Source organism: Amphiprion ocellaris, chromosome 23, assembly GCF_022539595.1.
Source record: "Amphiprion ocellaris isolate individual 3 ecotype Okinawa chromosome 23, ASM2253959v1, whole genome shotgun sequence".
In the NCBI taxonomy this organism is placed as follows: Eukaryota; Metazoa; Chordata; class Actinopteri; family Pomacentridae; genus Amphiprion; species Amphiprion ocellaris.
In genome coordinates this window covers 3974434-3990461 of record NC_072788.1, presented here as the reverse complement: position 1 = coordinate 3990461, position 16028 = coordinate 3974434, and the positions used below count along the sequence as shown (strand labels likewise).

At 39.2% G+C, this 16028-nt stretch overlaps 1 long non-coding RNA gene across 2 annotated transcripts in view; it reads right to left on the bottom strand.

Moving 5' to 3' along the window:
• Positions 1 to 16028, bottom strand: part of LOC111582717 (uncharacterized) — a 98458-nt gene that overhangs the window by 54296 nt on the left and 28134 nt on the right. The window contains exon 3 of one of the 2 annotated variants that reach the window (XR_002747345.3): positions 6004 to 15957. The exons of the other annotated variant lie outside the window; for it this stretch is intronic. This is a non-coding gene — a long non-coding RNA (uncharacterized LOC111582717). Of the gene's footprint in view, positions 1 to 6003; positions 15958 to 16028 lie in introns of those variants that run through there. 2 annotated transcript variants of the gene reach the window in all.

Genomic DNA, 16028 nt, shown 5'->3' with positions numbered 1-16028 from the left:
AGCTGTTTGCTGTGGAGACCTTTGGAAGAACATCAGATTTTCCTCCTGCTCATGGTAAGACGTGCAGTTTACTGCTTTAAACTTTCAGGAATGAAGTGTTCATGGGTCCGTCAGTGGTTGGTTTGTTCTGTGATGAGGAATGAGGAACCCGGATTATTACCCAGATTACAATGAGGGTTCTACTATGGAAACAGTTTGACATGTTCAGCTGTTCTTTGTGTGAAAACTCAGAGATTTCAGGGATCAGAAGGTGGTTTTCAACTTTCTTTGTTAACTTTCTGCTTCAACTTTAAACTAAATTTCCTTCACTAAGCCAGCCCTCTGGACTTCCAGTAAGCTGTGTTCCTATTGGCTGTCCAGGTGGCTGCTTGGTGTTATCAGGAACACCTGAGCAGCTTGGTGTTATCAGGAACACCTGAGCAGCTCAGTGTCTTCCTGCTTTATTTAGCTGCAGACAAACATTTCCTCTGTTTCTCTTCACCAGTGAACCGGGTTTGGCTCCTTTGCTTTAGTTTGTTCTTTAGGCGTTGGCTTGCAGCTTCCAGCAGTAAAATCATCTTTAATGTGTTTCTTGGAGTGTTTTAGGGCTTTGTACTGGATAGTTGTCTTGGTAAATGTGGTTCTTTAGCCACAGTTAGCACATGGTGCTAATGTGTGCAGTGATTAGTGGATTTGGTGCAGGTGAGTTGTGTCTTTATCTTGGCTGTAGTGAGTCTTTAGAGGTTTTTGCTCAGACACATTCTGTATTCTTGTTTGTGAACCAGCGTTGGTTGTCCAGAAGGTAAGAGTTCCTGTCCTGATTCTCTGTTCTCAGAGGTTCTCTGGTAGGCTGCAGGAGACTTTAGTGTTTGGGTTGTGCTAGTTTGGTTTTTGTAAGGTTTCATTTGGACGACTATCTTGAGGCCCCTCCATGTGGTTTAGTGAGGTTTTCTGCAACAGTTCTACAAAGCAACCTGCAGCAGAAGAGACTTTGAGAGTTTTTAGGATGTTCTGGAGACGAGACTTTAGAGCAGCAGAAACATTTGTCAGCAGTTTGAGCAGGAGAAGGTGAGCTTCAGAGTAGAAATGAGAAGGAAAGCTTCTTGACCCGTGTGGTGAGGTCCTGTACCAAGAGTTTGAGCAGGTTGTGAAGAGTCTGTAGTTCTTTAGTTTGAAAGCACAAGAAGAGTCGACTCATTAAAGGAGAAAATAGGAGATATTGTTGGTTCTTCTGTCGCTCTGCAGTTTCCTTAGACTGAATATCAAGTTTATATTTTAAATAATTTCCCTTGAGAGCCCAAGAAGACTTCAATAAACTCCCTCCATCCCCTGGACCCAACATGTTTTATTATGATGCAAATATTTTTTATTTTTATATATATATATATATAAATTTTAAACTATGTTTTTGAGTTTAATCATAGTTTTAACATAGTTTTTTTCTCTTTGCTTGTTTAGTTTTGTCATCTGTGTGAAAGGTTTGAGACAAATAAAGTTTAATTGATAAACTGAATAATTGACTAACTCGTGATTGTGACAACAGAAGCATTTTCATTGTGATTTAAGGTTTTGGTTAATTTTTAAGGTTGGGTTTAAAATCTTAACAGAAAAAATAAGATTAAAAAAATAAACTACATTAAGAGAGCAATTAAATATAATAAAACAAAGACAAAAGCATTTAATACAATAAAACTAAATTAAACACTAAATAAACATTAAAAAATCCAGTTAATTAAGAATACTAACATTAAAGATGAAATATTTAATTAGATAATTAAACATTAAAAATACACAGAATTTAATTACAAAAATAAATAAATTAAAAACAATTACAATATTAACCATTAAAGACAAAATATTTTAGGTAATTGAACCTTAAAAAAATACCATTAAACAGAATATTAAACATTAAAAAAGACAAAACATTTATTTCAAAAATTAAATGCTGAATTTGAAAATTGAATCTTAGAAAAGACATTAAAACATTAAATAGGAAATTAAACAATAAAAATACAATGAAGCATTTAATAAAAAAATTAAACATTAAAAGATGATAAAAACCTTAAAAAGCAAAATCTTAACAAATATTTAATCCAAAAATTAAACATTGGGAAAGAAAGGGAAAATTTTCAAACATAAACCTTAGAGAAGTTTATGAAATGTTTGAAAATGCAACAATTAAACATTAAAAAGACAAAACATTTAAAAATCAAATCAGACATTAGAAAAGACATAAAATGTGAGAAAAGAGCAAAACTGAATATTTAAGAAGAATCAAACTAAAGACAAAATATTTGAAAAGACACCAGTTGAACTTTAGAAGATCAAATTAAACAGAAGAGACAATAAAACGATCAAAAATAGCAAAAACCGATAAAAGTCTTAAAGCGTTTTCTAGTCTGAAATGAAAACATCAAGTGGTTTCTTCAAACATTTCCTCTTTCTATGTTCTTGGTTTGATTGTGGACAGATTTACTAAGAATTCATTTCAGAAAACTGCTTTCCAGATAAAGTCTACTAGTAGTTGAAGGCATCGATCAAACTAATGTTACCTTCTCATCTCCACAAACTTTACTGTTCAGTGAAGAGAATCAAAGTTTGTTCAGGATTTCTAAAGAATCCACAGGCTAAGGTCTGAGAAGAACTCAGACGGATGTTCTAAATGTGAAATCAAGACTCATGGTCACAAGTTTTAAGGCTTATGTTAACAAGAGAGTTCAAACTAACAGAGAAGTACTAAGAAACATTTAAAACTTCAGCCCTCAGACTGTCTAAAGGTTCAAACTAACAGAGAAGTGCTGAGAAACCTTTAAGATTTCAGTCCTCAGACTGTCTAAAGGTTTAAACTTACAGAGAACTACTCAGGAACTTAGAAGATATCAGTCCTTGGACTGTCTGAAAGTTAAATCTAACAGAGAACTACTGTGGGACTGAGAAAATTTCAGTCCTCAGACTGTCTGAAGGTTCAATCTAACAGAGAACTACTGTGGGACTGAGAAAATTTCAGCCCTCAGACTGTCTAAAGGTTCAAACTAACAGAGAACTACTCAGGAACTTAGAAGATATCAGTCCTTGGACTGTGTGAAAGTTCAATCTAACAGAGAACTACTGTGGGACTTAGAAAATTTCAGCCCTCAGACTGTGTGAAAGCTCAGGTCCTGAGGACTCGGGAGGTGTGGAGGCTTTGGAAAGTCTTGGAACTGAGGGTTCCACCCTCCAGCACAAAGGCTGAAGTCCCACCTCCTGAGAAAAACGGTCGAGTCGAGACTCGAGTTAAAAAAAAAACTCGAAAATGGCAAAAAATAGATGATAAATGCGCAAAAAAAAGAAGAATTAGTATCTGAGCGAGTAGCTCAGGAGGATAAGAGGATAGACTACCAAGCGGAAGGTCGCAGGTTCAAGACCCGCCACCGGCCTTTTTCTTTCTTTGTCTTTGTCAGAATTTTGAGAAAATTTAAGAAGTGTCTGGTCTTGAACCAGCGACCTGCAGCTCCATAGGCAAATCCTTAACTCACTGAGCTACAGATCAGATAAAAAGAAATAAATTCGTCGTCCCTTTGGCATCGTAGTTGCTGACATCACCACATGGGTGGAGCCAAGGCGGAGTCTGGGTGGAGTCAGGGCGGAGAGTAGGCGGGGAGGTGGGTGGCGGCCTCCCCCCTCTACTCCCCCACCTCCCACCACCACCCACCACACCTTCCCCCGCCTCACGAGTTCCTCGAGTCTCCACGAGTTCTTCGAGTCTCCACAGGTTTTACCCAGTTTCTGGAGTTTCCACGAGGTCGGAGGCAGAACAAGTTGTCATGAAGAGGTGTTGAAGTCGGCCACGATGGACTGACTTTTTACAGCAACTAGAAGGAAGACCACTAGAAGAGCAGGTCTTTAACCACCATCCATAAAATCCATGGAGTTGCTCCAGAGAAATGAAGGGAGGTCAACTTTTATCAACCTCCATCCAGATGTTCAACTTCATATCTTTACTTGGAGATTTTTAGCACCACAAACCTTTAGTATCACACTTTGTTATCATTTATTAGGACTTTAATGGAATCCACCAGCAGATTTAGTTTTTGTTGAGAAATTTTATTCTTGTCATCGTGGGACTGCAGTATTTAAAACTGTTCCTTCTATTTGACCTCATGTTTATTAGTTTTAGTGGAGAAAGTGATTTTGTTGATTCGTCTCTAATAAACCATATAATAAATTGGATTAGTCAAGAAAATAAACGACAGACAGAAAGTAAGAATCTTTTACTTTGTCATGTTATAAAATTGTATGTATCTTGTAATGTTGGAGTAATTCAACCATATATGTTGATAAATACATTTTCTTTGTGATTAATCTGTTGATTGTTTTATCCAGTAATTAATTTCTTGTTTTGGTTGATAAAATGTCAAACCTAAATATATTCAGTTTACTGTCATAAAAACCAAAAAGATTTACATTCATGATGCAGGAATCAGGCAGTTTTTCACTTTTTATCTTAGTTTAGTCAGAAAGATAGTTGATAATGTGTGAATTGTTGCAGCTTGTGAGCCGTAGAAGGTTTTAATCTTTGGGGCCGGGTGTCAAAAAACATTTAGAAACCAACATCAACAAAACACTCAACAAAGATTTGAACATCATTAAAGGGAAATCCAACTTTTGCATGACAATGCCTAATTAAAGGACATTTATTTCCAACGTAAATGTGTGATATTCATCCTCTGGAGCTTTCTCTTCACATCGTCTTCCACCTGGACTGGTTTGGTCGGGAGCATGTGCAACAAACATTTGAAAAACTGCACTTTAACATCAATGAATGACACAAGTTTAATCTCTACATAAATGAGACTGAGTCTGGATGTGCTGCTCTGTCATTAACTCCTAAGTTTAGGGAAAGTCCAAACAAAAGAGGACAGTTCAGATAAGACTTGAGAATGAGCTTATTCTGAACAAACATCTCAGACTTTCTGAGCTTCAGCACCTCTAGCAAGATATTTTAACAACAAGCAACTCAAGAGATCCACAAGCTGGAGAGAGTTAGCTTTAGCTGAACCAAAGAACATGTGGGACGCTAACCTAGCAAACATTTCAGACTTTTCTCTGTGAATTCTGAGAAATCATTTCCTATTTAATGACAGAGCTACACATCTTAACTCAGTCTCATTAAAACAGACTCTAATTCAGTGTCATCCATCCATATTAAAATGTAGTTACCCAAAATGTTTGTTGCATGAGCTCCAACAAAACCTGTCCAGGTAGAAGGCCACTTTGACAAACAGGAAGTGGAAGATTCCAAGCAGATTTATAGAAGGGGGAACCGGACTGTACTAAGTGTGGTTGAGTATAGAGGGGTGTTTTGTGGGTTTTTAAGGCTGATAATAGTTATTAATGAGACATTTGGAGTAGATATTCATTTGCAGTAAATGAAAGTATTTAAAATCTTGGAGTTAAACTTTGAAGAACTTTAACAGAAAACTTTGCTGTTACCATTTTGTTTATTCGTGTTTTACAGATGTTAAGTTAAAGGAGACGTTTTTGTGACATATAATCAATCAAATCACTCCAGAAGACAGAGCGACCACAGGTAGATAAAGGTTCAGAGTCAAAGTAAATGTATTTATTACCGGTAAAAAATAAAATACTGATAATCAGTAAATCAGTCAGCCCACAATTACTGCAATTCTACAATGTATGTCTCTCTCATTTGACTTGTTATTTATACAATATACTATGTATATTTTCTACTATACTACTACGTTTGTTTCCTCCTCCTCTGTTGTTTTCTAGATTGTACTCAGCTGCATGTCTTCGTCCAGCCGGCCTCCGTTGACTCGTCCCGCCTGCCGTCTCTGGAGCTGAAGCTGGATTGGAACAGACCAAAGTACAGTCCAATCACGATGCCAGCTGCCTCTCAAAAGGCTCCTTCATCTGGCAGGTGGTGGCACTTCTTCTGAGGGGAAGCTGAGCTGGTCCAGCAGAACTTTGGAGATGTGTTCCAGTGGTTGGTGGATGTGTGGGGAGATAGAGAGGGACCTTTGAATTGTTCACAAAGGAAAACAGAGAACCCATTGGTAGTTTTAGTTTAGGCTGCTACTGCAGTGTGTTTTTGGGTTTTAAGAGGTGAACAGGAAGATGGTGTTTTTGTATTGATTATCTTTTACTTTGTTCCCAGATGGAGCGTCCATCGATTTCAACATGAAGTTTGCTTTTAGTTCTGTTTATTTATTTTTATTTTACTAACACCCATTTGCTTTTAACCCCCTCACATGTTGTGTTGTTGTAAACTTACTCTTTTAAATAAATACTCGTCTAACCCTCTGGAAACCAGCGTTTGGACTGTTTTTGTGTTAATCCTCAGCGAGACAGCCGGGTTTACTGTACAATGACATTTATTAGGCGACATGCTATATTATGATGTTTTCTGGGCGACATGCTATACTATGATGGACCCTCTGTATTACTAAGCCTTACATTGGCCACCCATGACCTTGTCTCCAGATCATTAGTTGTCCTTACTTGACCACTTTACAGGTTCTAACCACTGCATTCTGGGAAAACCACGCAAGACCTGTCGTTTTATGTATCCCCTGACTCAGTAATCAAGCCATCACAGCTTGAACCCTTATCAAAGTCACTCATATCTTTATGCTGCCAATTTTCCTTCTTTCTAAAACATCAAATTCAAGAACCAACTGTTCACTTGCTGCCTAATATATTCCACAAGTCGACAGGTGAAATTGCAACCGGGTAATCAGCATTATTCACTTCACCTGTCAGTTGTCTTAATGCAGTGGCTAATCGGTGTACATAATTACTGATGCATCAAAATCAAGAAGGAGATAAATACTGTGAAGAAAACATACAAGCGTGAATGGGGATGGTGGCGAGGACCACGGGTGTAGTCTATGTGATACGCAGGTATACGCCGTATACCCACTAGAAAAGGTCCCGAATTTCCGTATAACCACTTAAGAATGCTCAAAGATTCGTATCAGTATGTTTTTTGACATAACATTCACTTTCCCGTTCATAAATTTGCCGTCTCTGTGTTAGGAAGCAGTGCAGTTGTATGGGGCGGGGGAAGGTGTGTGGCTGAGAACAGGGGTCACTAAATGGACCGCGGTCCAGATCCGGACCCAGACGCCGTCTATACAGGTCTGAATTTGACAGGTCGCTTCTATTTTACCGGCGCAGCTTTCCAGTGTTTATCATGGGGTTATCAGCTCAGGAAACACACAGAGCAATTACATACGAGTTCAGTCATCCCACGTGACACTACTCAGCCAATGAAGTCTCTGCATTACATCGTAGCTCTGCCTTCAAAAATCAGGGGAGAGGTAAGGGACAGAGAGGAGGACAGTAGTGATGGAAGCCGGTTCTTTTGGCACAGTTTCCAAAGAAGAGCCGGCTCTTTCGGCTCCCAAACGGTTCCTAATTTAGTATTATTTGTAGCCTCATATTTTAGCCAAACCAGGCAAATATGAACGATCTGTGTATTGAAAAACTCTTTTGCATTCAGTGTTTTTATGAGAAGCCTCATAATTGACTTATTTTGTGCATTTGTTCTTACAAAAACAGACATTCTTACTTTTGTTTAATAATTCAATCAAAATTTTTGCACAAAAAACAAATGAACAAAACACTGCACAGAAACCCACAGAACCAGAACAGAAACAGAACCAAACCCTGTGTTCAAACAGTATAAATGTCCTCAGTGCAGGTTGGCATTCAGAAAAATGAGCTCCCTGAGCTTGGATGGGCTGATACCATTTCTTCTTTCAGTGATTATCTGCCCTGTTTTTGAGAAGATTCTCTCAGATGGAACAGAGGTTGCCACAATACACAGTCTCCCATCCATCACCTTCACCAGGTGGGGAAGACTGAGGCCTTGGCCTGCCTCCAGCTGAGTGGGTCGTCTGCTGGTTGGATGAGGGGTTCAAGATATGATCTCACCTCCATTGCAACATCAGCTGTAGGATTTCTCCTTGCAGCATCTCTTGTACCTCTTCCATCACAGAGCCTCCACACAGCAGAAGTTTGAGGTTCCTCCTCCACTTGGTCCTCTAATGGTGGAGGTGTCTGGCTGCTGGGGGACATTTTGCTGCTGCTTTTATTCTCTGAAGTGTCTCATCAACAGCTCTGTTGTCACTGAAGGCAAGCTTCTTTAATCTAGGATCCAGCACCGTGGTTTCTGTGAGGACAATGTTAAACTCCATACTCCATTAAATAACTTAGGAGTCGGCTCTTCAGATACACTACAAAGCATCGACTCGAGCCGTATCTTTTGTGCATTACACATCACTAGAGGACAGACTGGTCACATGCTGACCATGTTTGGATCAACATACAGCTGCGAGGCAGCTTTCTCAACTATGGACATAATCAAAACTAAATATCATTTCAGACTCACCAATGAGCTCCTCTAAATATGTTTGAGAACAACCCTGACACCATTCAGACCACGATTCAAAATACCGGCAGCTCAGTTCTCCCATTAAGCAGCAGAGATATAAGGGGAGTGATATAAGACAGGAAAAAATGTAAAAGGGTTCAATTGTTTACATTTATGAGATTTAGGTATTGTTAAAGATGTATATAAGTTGGTTCAGGTTGTTCAGTCATTATTTTTTCAAGTTCTGCACTTTATTTTAAGATGTACAGTTATGTCAAAAGTTATTTATTAATAAATGTTGTCAAAATGTTTTTGAACCGTACTAAATTCATTTGATTGATGGTCAGTTATTGATTACATGCCGACGCAAATAAAACTACCAGGTTACATCAACATCTATCACACTAATTCAAGTTAGACATTATGATGTTCTGGACCTACGCTTTAATACATTTTCTCTGACTGGACCTCTTTAATTTCTCATCATCTTTAATTTCTCATCTACGTGTGTGTGCGCGAGGCTGGAAGGGGAAAAATCAGAGTATACCCACTAGAATAAACTAGACTACACCACTGGCGAGGACTGTGCCGCAGAGACAAGGCAGGCTTCTGGGAAAATGAAGTGACCTTTAAATATTGCAGAAAAACACGGAGCACAAACAAAAACACAACAACGTGCCGAAGTAAACGAGCCACCACCACAGCCTGTGTTAGATTCCACACCTCTCATGTGCTGCAGTTTGCATCTTGGCTATTGAAACACATTTGCACTTGATGAAGCTCCAGCTGACTAATCTCTCAGGTTCTGATCTTGCTCAGCTTCAGTCTGCTTATTTGAAAAGATGTGCTTAATTTTAAAGAGCATGTGCTTAATTTTAAAGAGCATATGTTTGCGAGATGTGAGTGTAATCCTGGATGTTTGGCTGGCTAGGTAGAGTTATTGTTCGGCTGTTCAGCGTCACAGATGTATGTAGGAGGCTGGCTACGTCATGAGCAATTCAACAGGCTCTCTCTTTAAGAAAGGAAGAGATACAATACATGCAGCATTCGTGGCAAAGGTCAAGAAAAACGCTATGTTGCCCTGGATTCCTGCTGCTAACTGGAGGCAACGGAAATAATTACTCTGGAAAAGAAAGCATAATATTATAGGTTGATAAATGCGCTGTGGAAAATGTTCTGTGCATTATTTCAACCATAACAGCGAGGTCGCATGAGAATTCACAAACATTTCTTTTAAACAACACATTAGAGTAAATGAGGTCTTAGGGGGCATGCACATCATGATCCTGACCTCCTTTCTGTGCTTTTTTTTTCCTTTTAATGCAATCCCTGCTTCCACAACAGTACCAATAGAAGCACTAAACACATCAGCCTCAGTCCAGTGCAAATCAGAACCTAGATACGTCTCCAAACAGCAAGGTGACACAACTCCCCACACTGATTCTGAGCATCTTCCGAACAATGAAGTCAAATCTACTTCAACATCAAGAGCCCATGTGAAACCAGAACCAGTATCTTGTGTATTTCGCATTTCCTGCTCAAAGAGGGGTAGTAATTTTAGTAGAAAGTGATGGCATATTGTGGTTTATTCAACTTGTATGCTTCTAAAATTCTCGAAAAAGCTGCTGTAAGCCAATTATATGACCATCTGGGAACCAGTATCCCAGAAGTAGCTGACATGTAAGGTCTGGAGGGCTCATATAGGGTCAATACATCTAAGACAGGGTATTTCCTGGGTCAGAACGGGCCTTTAGTGGGCTGACTACACATGACAGTAAGCATGACGGGTTCGTGTACAGCAAAGGCAAAAGAGCCTATGTTTCCTCTTTTGACAGATGCATTTACCTTACTTTGGATGTTCGAAAATTCTAATCTTTTTTAAATTCTCAATTCAGTCACTGAGAATTAAAAAAAAGAATCACCTCAATTAAAGGTGATTTTCCTTTGGCACTGGCTCAAAACCTCTTTTGGGGTGCCAAAAAAATCTTCTAGACAGGGAAAACCTTCTAAGATGTGAACCAATACTTTTAAGTGATTTACAAAGACATTTCAATGTCAATTTTCAATCAGAGTAGGGATTTGAAAATTGATGTAATGTGTTGAGCTTTTCTAGGATTACAATTCTGGACCTGTTGATGCTGTTTCAGGCAGACTTGAACAAAGTTCTTTGCAGTTGTCTACTTTGGTACAGATAAAGGCATGTACCAATTTAACCAGATCTTGAATTAGAATCTGGACATAAAATCTCTGTGATAATTCAAAGTGGTAGAATCTTGCAATTTCAGTTTCATCCTTATTGAATTGAAGGAAACTTTGGTACATCCAGTCGCTGATTTCTTCAATATACATTTTTAGATAGTCTACTGGGCAGCTATGTATATTTTAGTGTCATCTGTATGTCTGTGGCATAGGACCTTAAGGTTTTGCATAATTTAATAAGTAGGAGATTGTCCAGAATAAACAGACTAGGTCCAAGAATCAGCCCCGGAGCGCCACACATTATTGGCATTCACGCTTCAGTAGTTGCCAATAAAGACAATATTCTCTGTCTTGAAGATATGACCTAAGCCAACTCAGGCAGAATTTCAGTCAGTCTATATATATAATATGATCAGCACTATGAAATGCAGACATGAGACCCAATACACAGGCACCGCACTCTATATGTAGGTTAAGATCATTAAAAACCTGAATAAGAACAGTCCCAGCCTATAATTATTCATCATGAGTGGGTCTAAATTACCATTTTTAAGAGTGGTTTAATGACTGCTGTTTCCAGTGCTTTAGGAAAACCCCATGAAACGCTCTGTGGAAAGTCTCTTAATAAACAAATAACTTTTTTTAAAGAAGCATGTGGGCAGAACATCGAGACTGCATGTGGAGGGTTTCAGGTGCGATAAGTACCCCAAGAGTTTTAGAGTTAATGGAATCAAAGTGAGTCATCGGCTCTGCTGTATCATGAGGCATATTATTCTGATTCAGTGAGGTAGTGCTAGAAGTTTGCCTTATATATTCAATTGTGTCTGCATTTAAAAAATAAGCAAAACTGTTGAATAACTCGATAAAAACAGGTTCCACAGCTATTGGTCCTATTGGGGAAGTTGTCCTGGTGAAGACTGTAGGGACCACTGTGAATCTGGAGTTTCATTTTTTTGATATTTAAGCTGTTCTATGAGTTTTTCTTTTTGTATTTTGACCAGTGGAGCATTTCTCCTTCTTACCAGAAACAACTTTGACTTTTGAGCAATGTAATCTATTACATTTGGGATTTTTTAAGTTGTTTACGAGGTCATCCACTGAGGTTGAAGCAGAGGGCACCCGAGTATGTGCTCCAGCACTCTTTTCACTGATATATCATCTTTTGATTGTATCAGACCCACTACAGTGTCAGTGTCAGTCATTTCAAACACAACACAAGAGTGATCTGATAAAGCAATATCAAGCACCGTAACCATAGATATATTAAGACCACTGGAGATAACCAAATCCAATATAAGGCCTTTGTTGCGGGATGGGTTGTTTGAGCCGAGAAAGTCCAAAGGTTTACAGAATAAGGGAAAGTTCTTAAGCATTTGTACTGTAGATCAGCGGTGGCAAGCATGCAGCCCGTGGGCCAAAACCAGTTCACCGGAAGGTCCAACTCGGCCCACGGGATGACTAAAACATAAAAATTCCAGAGAAAACATTAACTGCAGATTGTAAACTGATAAAACTATAAATTTAAATTAATTTATAGACCCTAAAAAGTTGTTTTGATCATAAAGTAAAATACTAGATTGCTCATTGTTTGTTTTGTGTCTCATTTTTGTAATATTTTGTCTTGTTTTTTGTCTTTTTTTGTCTGACTTTTGTGGTTTGTCTCATGTTTTTGCCGTTTTGTGTTTCCTTTTGTCTCGCTTGTGGTTTTTGTCTTGTCATTTTGTGTTTTGTTTTATTCGCTTTTTTGTGTATCGTTTTGTGCGTTTTTGGTCTCGCTTGTGTTGTTAATTTTTTTGTCATTTTGTTTCTCGTTATTGTCATTTTGTATCTCATTTTTGTAATATTTTGTCTTGTTTTTGTTGTTGTCTTTTTTTAAAAAAATTAAAATGCCATATCATTCAGTTCCAGATAGCTGTGACTAAATGCTTTGTGCCTTTATAGATGCTCTGTGATCTGTAAGTTGTAATGTGTAAATGATCAACTGAGGCATAATGTTGTTGAAATTGAATTTGTTTTCCTTAAGAAATTTTAGGTTGTTCATAATGTTTTGTAAAAAGATAATTCCTTAAATGTGAACTTTTTGCACCAAAACAAATGGAAAATTTTGAGCTGTGGTTATTTAGAGGTTATTATGCTGTGATTTTACTGGTCCAGCCCACTTGAGATCAATGTGGTCCCTAAATTAAAATGAGTTTGACACCCCTGATACAGATATTAAAATCACCAGTTATGACAACACAGTCAAAGTCAGTAACAATAACAGAAATTATATCGAAAAAGACTACTGCTGAGTATTGTAGTGGCCTGTAGATAGTAAACAAAACAAGGCGTGCTTCTTAATATGACAGAAAGATGCTCAAATGATTTTTAAGTACAAAGTGATAGCTCTCAACACATAAATGTGTTCTTAGATTACACAGCGACTCCACCTCCTCTATTTCCTGCTCTGATTATATTCACCACAAATCTGCATCAACAATCATTAATCAGCAACAATCTGCCTGGCATTTAGCAGGGACAGGTGTATTATGTTTGGCCCAAGCTCAAACATTATCTCCACTGAATCCCGGCCCTATATCCAAACTTTTAGGAGACACATCTCCATGGTAACAAGGGCCCGTATCACATCGGTTTGCTGTGTTCGTTCTTATCAGCACAACTGGCAGGGCCGACTGTGTTCAATACGGCCAGCGTAGGTTGACGGGGGGGCGGCTGCCGTTTTGTTTTCTCTTTCAGGTGATTGCTGGCACTGAGGGGACGAATGGGGACAGAGGAAGGGAGAGAGTTAGATAATAAAAACAGATGTGGTGGACGATGGAAGGGAGAGGAGGGATGAGCTATGGAGGGGCAACCTGGTCGGGGGTGAGGCAAACGGGGGACGCGGTGGGAGTTTGATGCCAGCATTGATCAGAGCTTCCATCCTGTCAGCGAAGCCCAGCGGAGGAGATGAGGGGAGCGAGCGGCAGGGGAAATTATCCACATGTGTGTTATCAACCAGAGATGATCTGTCTTCCTGTCGCGGCGAATGCTGGCCGGTCTTTTCACCAGAGTGCGTCATCAGTCTGTCTGCGCGGCAGAACGATGGATGGTGAAAACAATACAGAAGATTTGTCTGTGAGTGGTTTTGTTCCACAGCGCCTCGGATGAAGGATATGGGCTCCGAAGAGATGCTTTTTTCTCCTTGAAAACATAATAAAGTTGTCTGTGAAGTTAACGTATTAGAGCTGCAGGTTTCGGAGGGCTGAGTATTTAATCCCAGAAGTCTACTGAAACTCTCTGTCCACTATTGGTAGCGAGCCACTAATAAACGGCTGAACTCTGAATGTCCCCGGCTCAATAAAATCCAGTTTTAATATTTCAGACTGCTGTGTGTGAATTTCATTGGCTCTGACATGAATGATGATCCAAGCACAATTCTAACTTTCAGGAGTCATTTTCAGCTACAGCATCAGAAAAACTAGAGATTTTAAGTGTTGTACACATACAGTTGTGGAAAAAAACATTAGACCACCCTTGTTTTCTTCAATTTCTTGTTCATTTTAATGCCTGGTAGTACTAAATGGTACATTTGTTTGGACAAATATAATGATAACAAAAATAGCTCATAAGAGTTTCATTTCAGAGCTGATATCTAGCCATTTTCCATGGTTTTCTTGGTAATAACCAAAATCATATAAGTTCTTCCATCAGTATCTATGGCATTGTTCTGCCAAAAACAGCTTCTAGGATTCCATGTTTTCTTTTCTGTCTGTTTTAGTCACATGATACACACAGGACTTAGTATTTGATTGCATAACCTTTGTTTCTAAAGACTGCATCCATGCATCTTGGCTGCTCTCCACCAGCTTCTGACATTTTTCTGCTGTCACAGCAGCCCATTCCTGTTGCACTAATTCTACTAATTAGCTTTGTTTTTGGGCTTGTGGTTCTCTATTTTGCGTTTGATGATTTTACACAGGTTTTCTATTGGATTTAGATCTGGTGATTGAGCAGCCAAGACATGGTTCCAATGTTCTGGTTCTCCATCCAGGCTTTAACTGACCTTGTCGTGTGGTCAGTGACATTGTCTTGTTGGAAAATCCAGTCATTGGAGGCAGGAAAGAGTTTTCCAGCTGATGGAAGAAGACTGTTTTCAAGAGTAGCCCCAAACATGACCTGGTTCATTTGCCCTGTTCCACCCAGACTGAAACTACCCCAGATGGTCACTGATCCACCCCCATGTTTTACTGTAGGACAAAGACAGTCTGGTTTGTAGCTTCTCCAGGCTTCCTCCTAACCAGTAAGCTGACTGGAGTGGACATCAACTGAAAACTGGATTCATCCCTGAAGAGAACCTTAGTCCAATCATCAACAGTCCAATCCTTGTGATCCCAGTAAAGAGTAACCAGCTTTCCTCTGTCTTTCCTTGATGAAGGGCTTCTTCCTGCCCTGTGTGACTTCAGTCCAGCTTCAAGAAGTTGGTTTCCAACTGTCCTTGCTGAATAAGTCCAATTTCTCCACAGTGCCCACTCATTTTTAAGGTCCCTGGAGGTCTGACAACGATTCCTGACACAGGAATGGATGAGGGACAGTCACCTGGTGGATAGAAAGACGTTTCCTGAAACGACCAACTAGCAATTTGGTAGTAAAATGTTGGGCTTGTTTTTTCTCGGTGTAATGAACTGCTATCTTGGAGATCTTCAGTTTTTTCACTACCTGTCTCTCACTCATGACAATTTCCAGCAATGCCAAGATGGCTGCCTTTGTGGCTTCACATGATTCTTTAGTTTTGGGCATTATGTGAGAGATACATCTATCCTCTGCTGAGGTTGGCAGTATTCTGTGTATCTTGGAGACTATGGAGTAAGGAAGCAATGAATAACTGATAAAACTGACAAAACAAATGAACAAATTAGCCGGCAACTAATTTAGTTGTTGGTCAGTGCCTGCTCACTGGGCCTAAGGATCAGGTATGATATTTTTAAAACTACAAACAGAATGAGCATTTATTTTGTTTTTAGCATTTTTAGTACATGACTAATTAGCAGCTACTGAGTAATTCAGAATGAAAATAAACAGTTATTCATTTTAATATAAAAATTGAATATCAAAACAGTCTTTAAATGCTGATTTAGTATGGAGCCATGTCGCTTTGTTGTATTAAAAGTCTCCATTGTTACAGCTTGGCTCAAAGGCTGCAACAAAACAGGGAGACAACAACAGTGTGGTGACTAAAAATGGTTTTATTGTCACGCAAAACAACCGGAAAGGTGCCCTACAGACCACAAACTGAAACTCAAAACCATGCTGCTGGAGCTCCAGAAGAAAGTAGAGAGCCATACGCTGGAAGTGAGGGAGCTTTTAAGCCGTTTGAGCCACTTGATCCCAGGTGTGGCTCAATCAGCAGACGACCCTCCCTCGCTCTAAAAGGAAAAGAGAGAACATCTGGTGTCCAGGTGGAGGGTTGTCACACACCCCCACCATAAAGATAAGG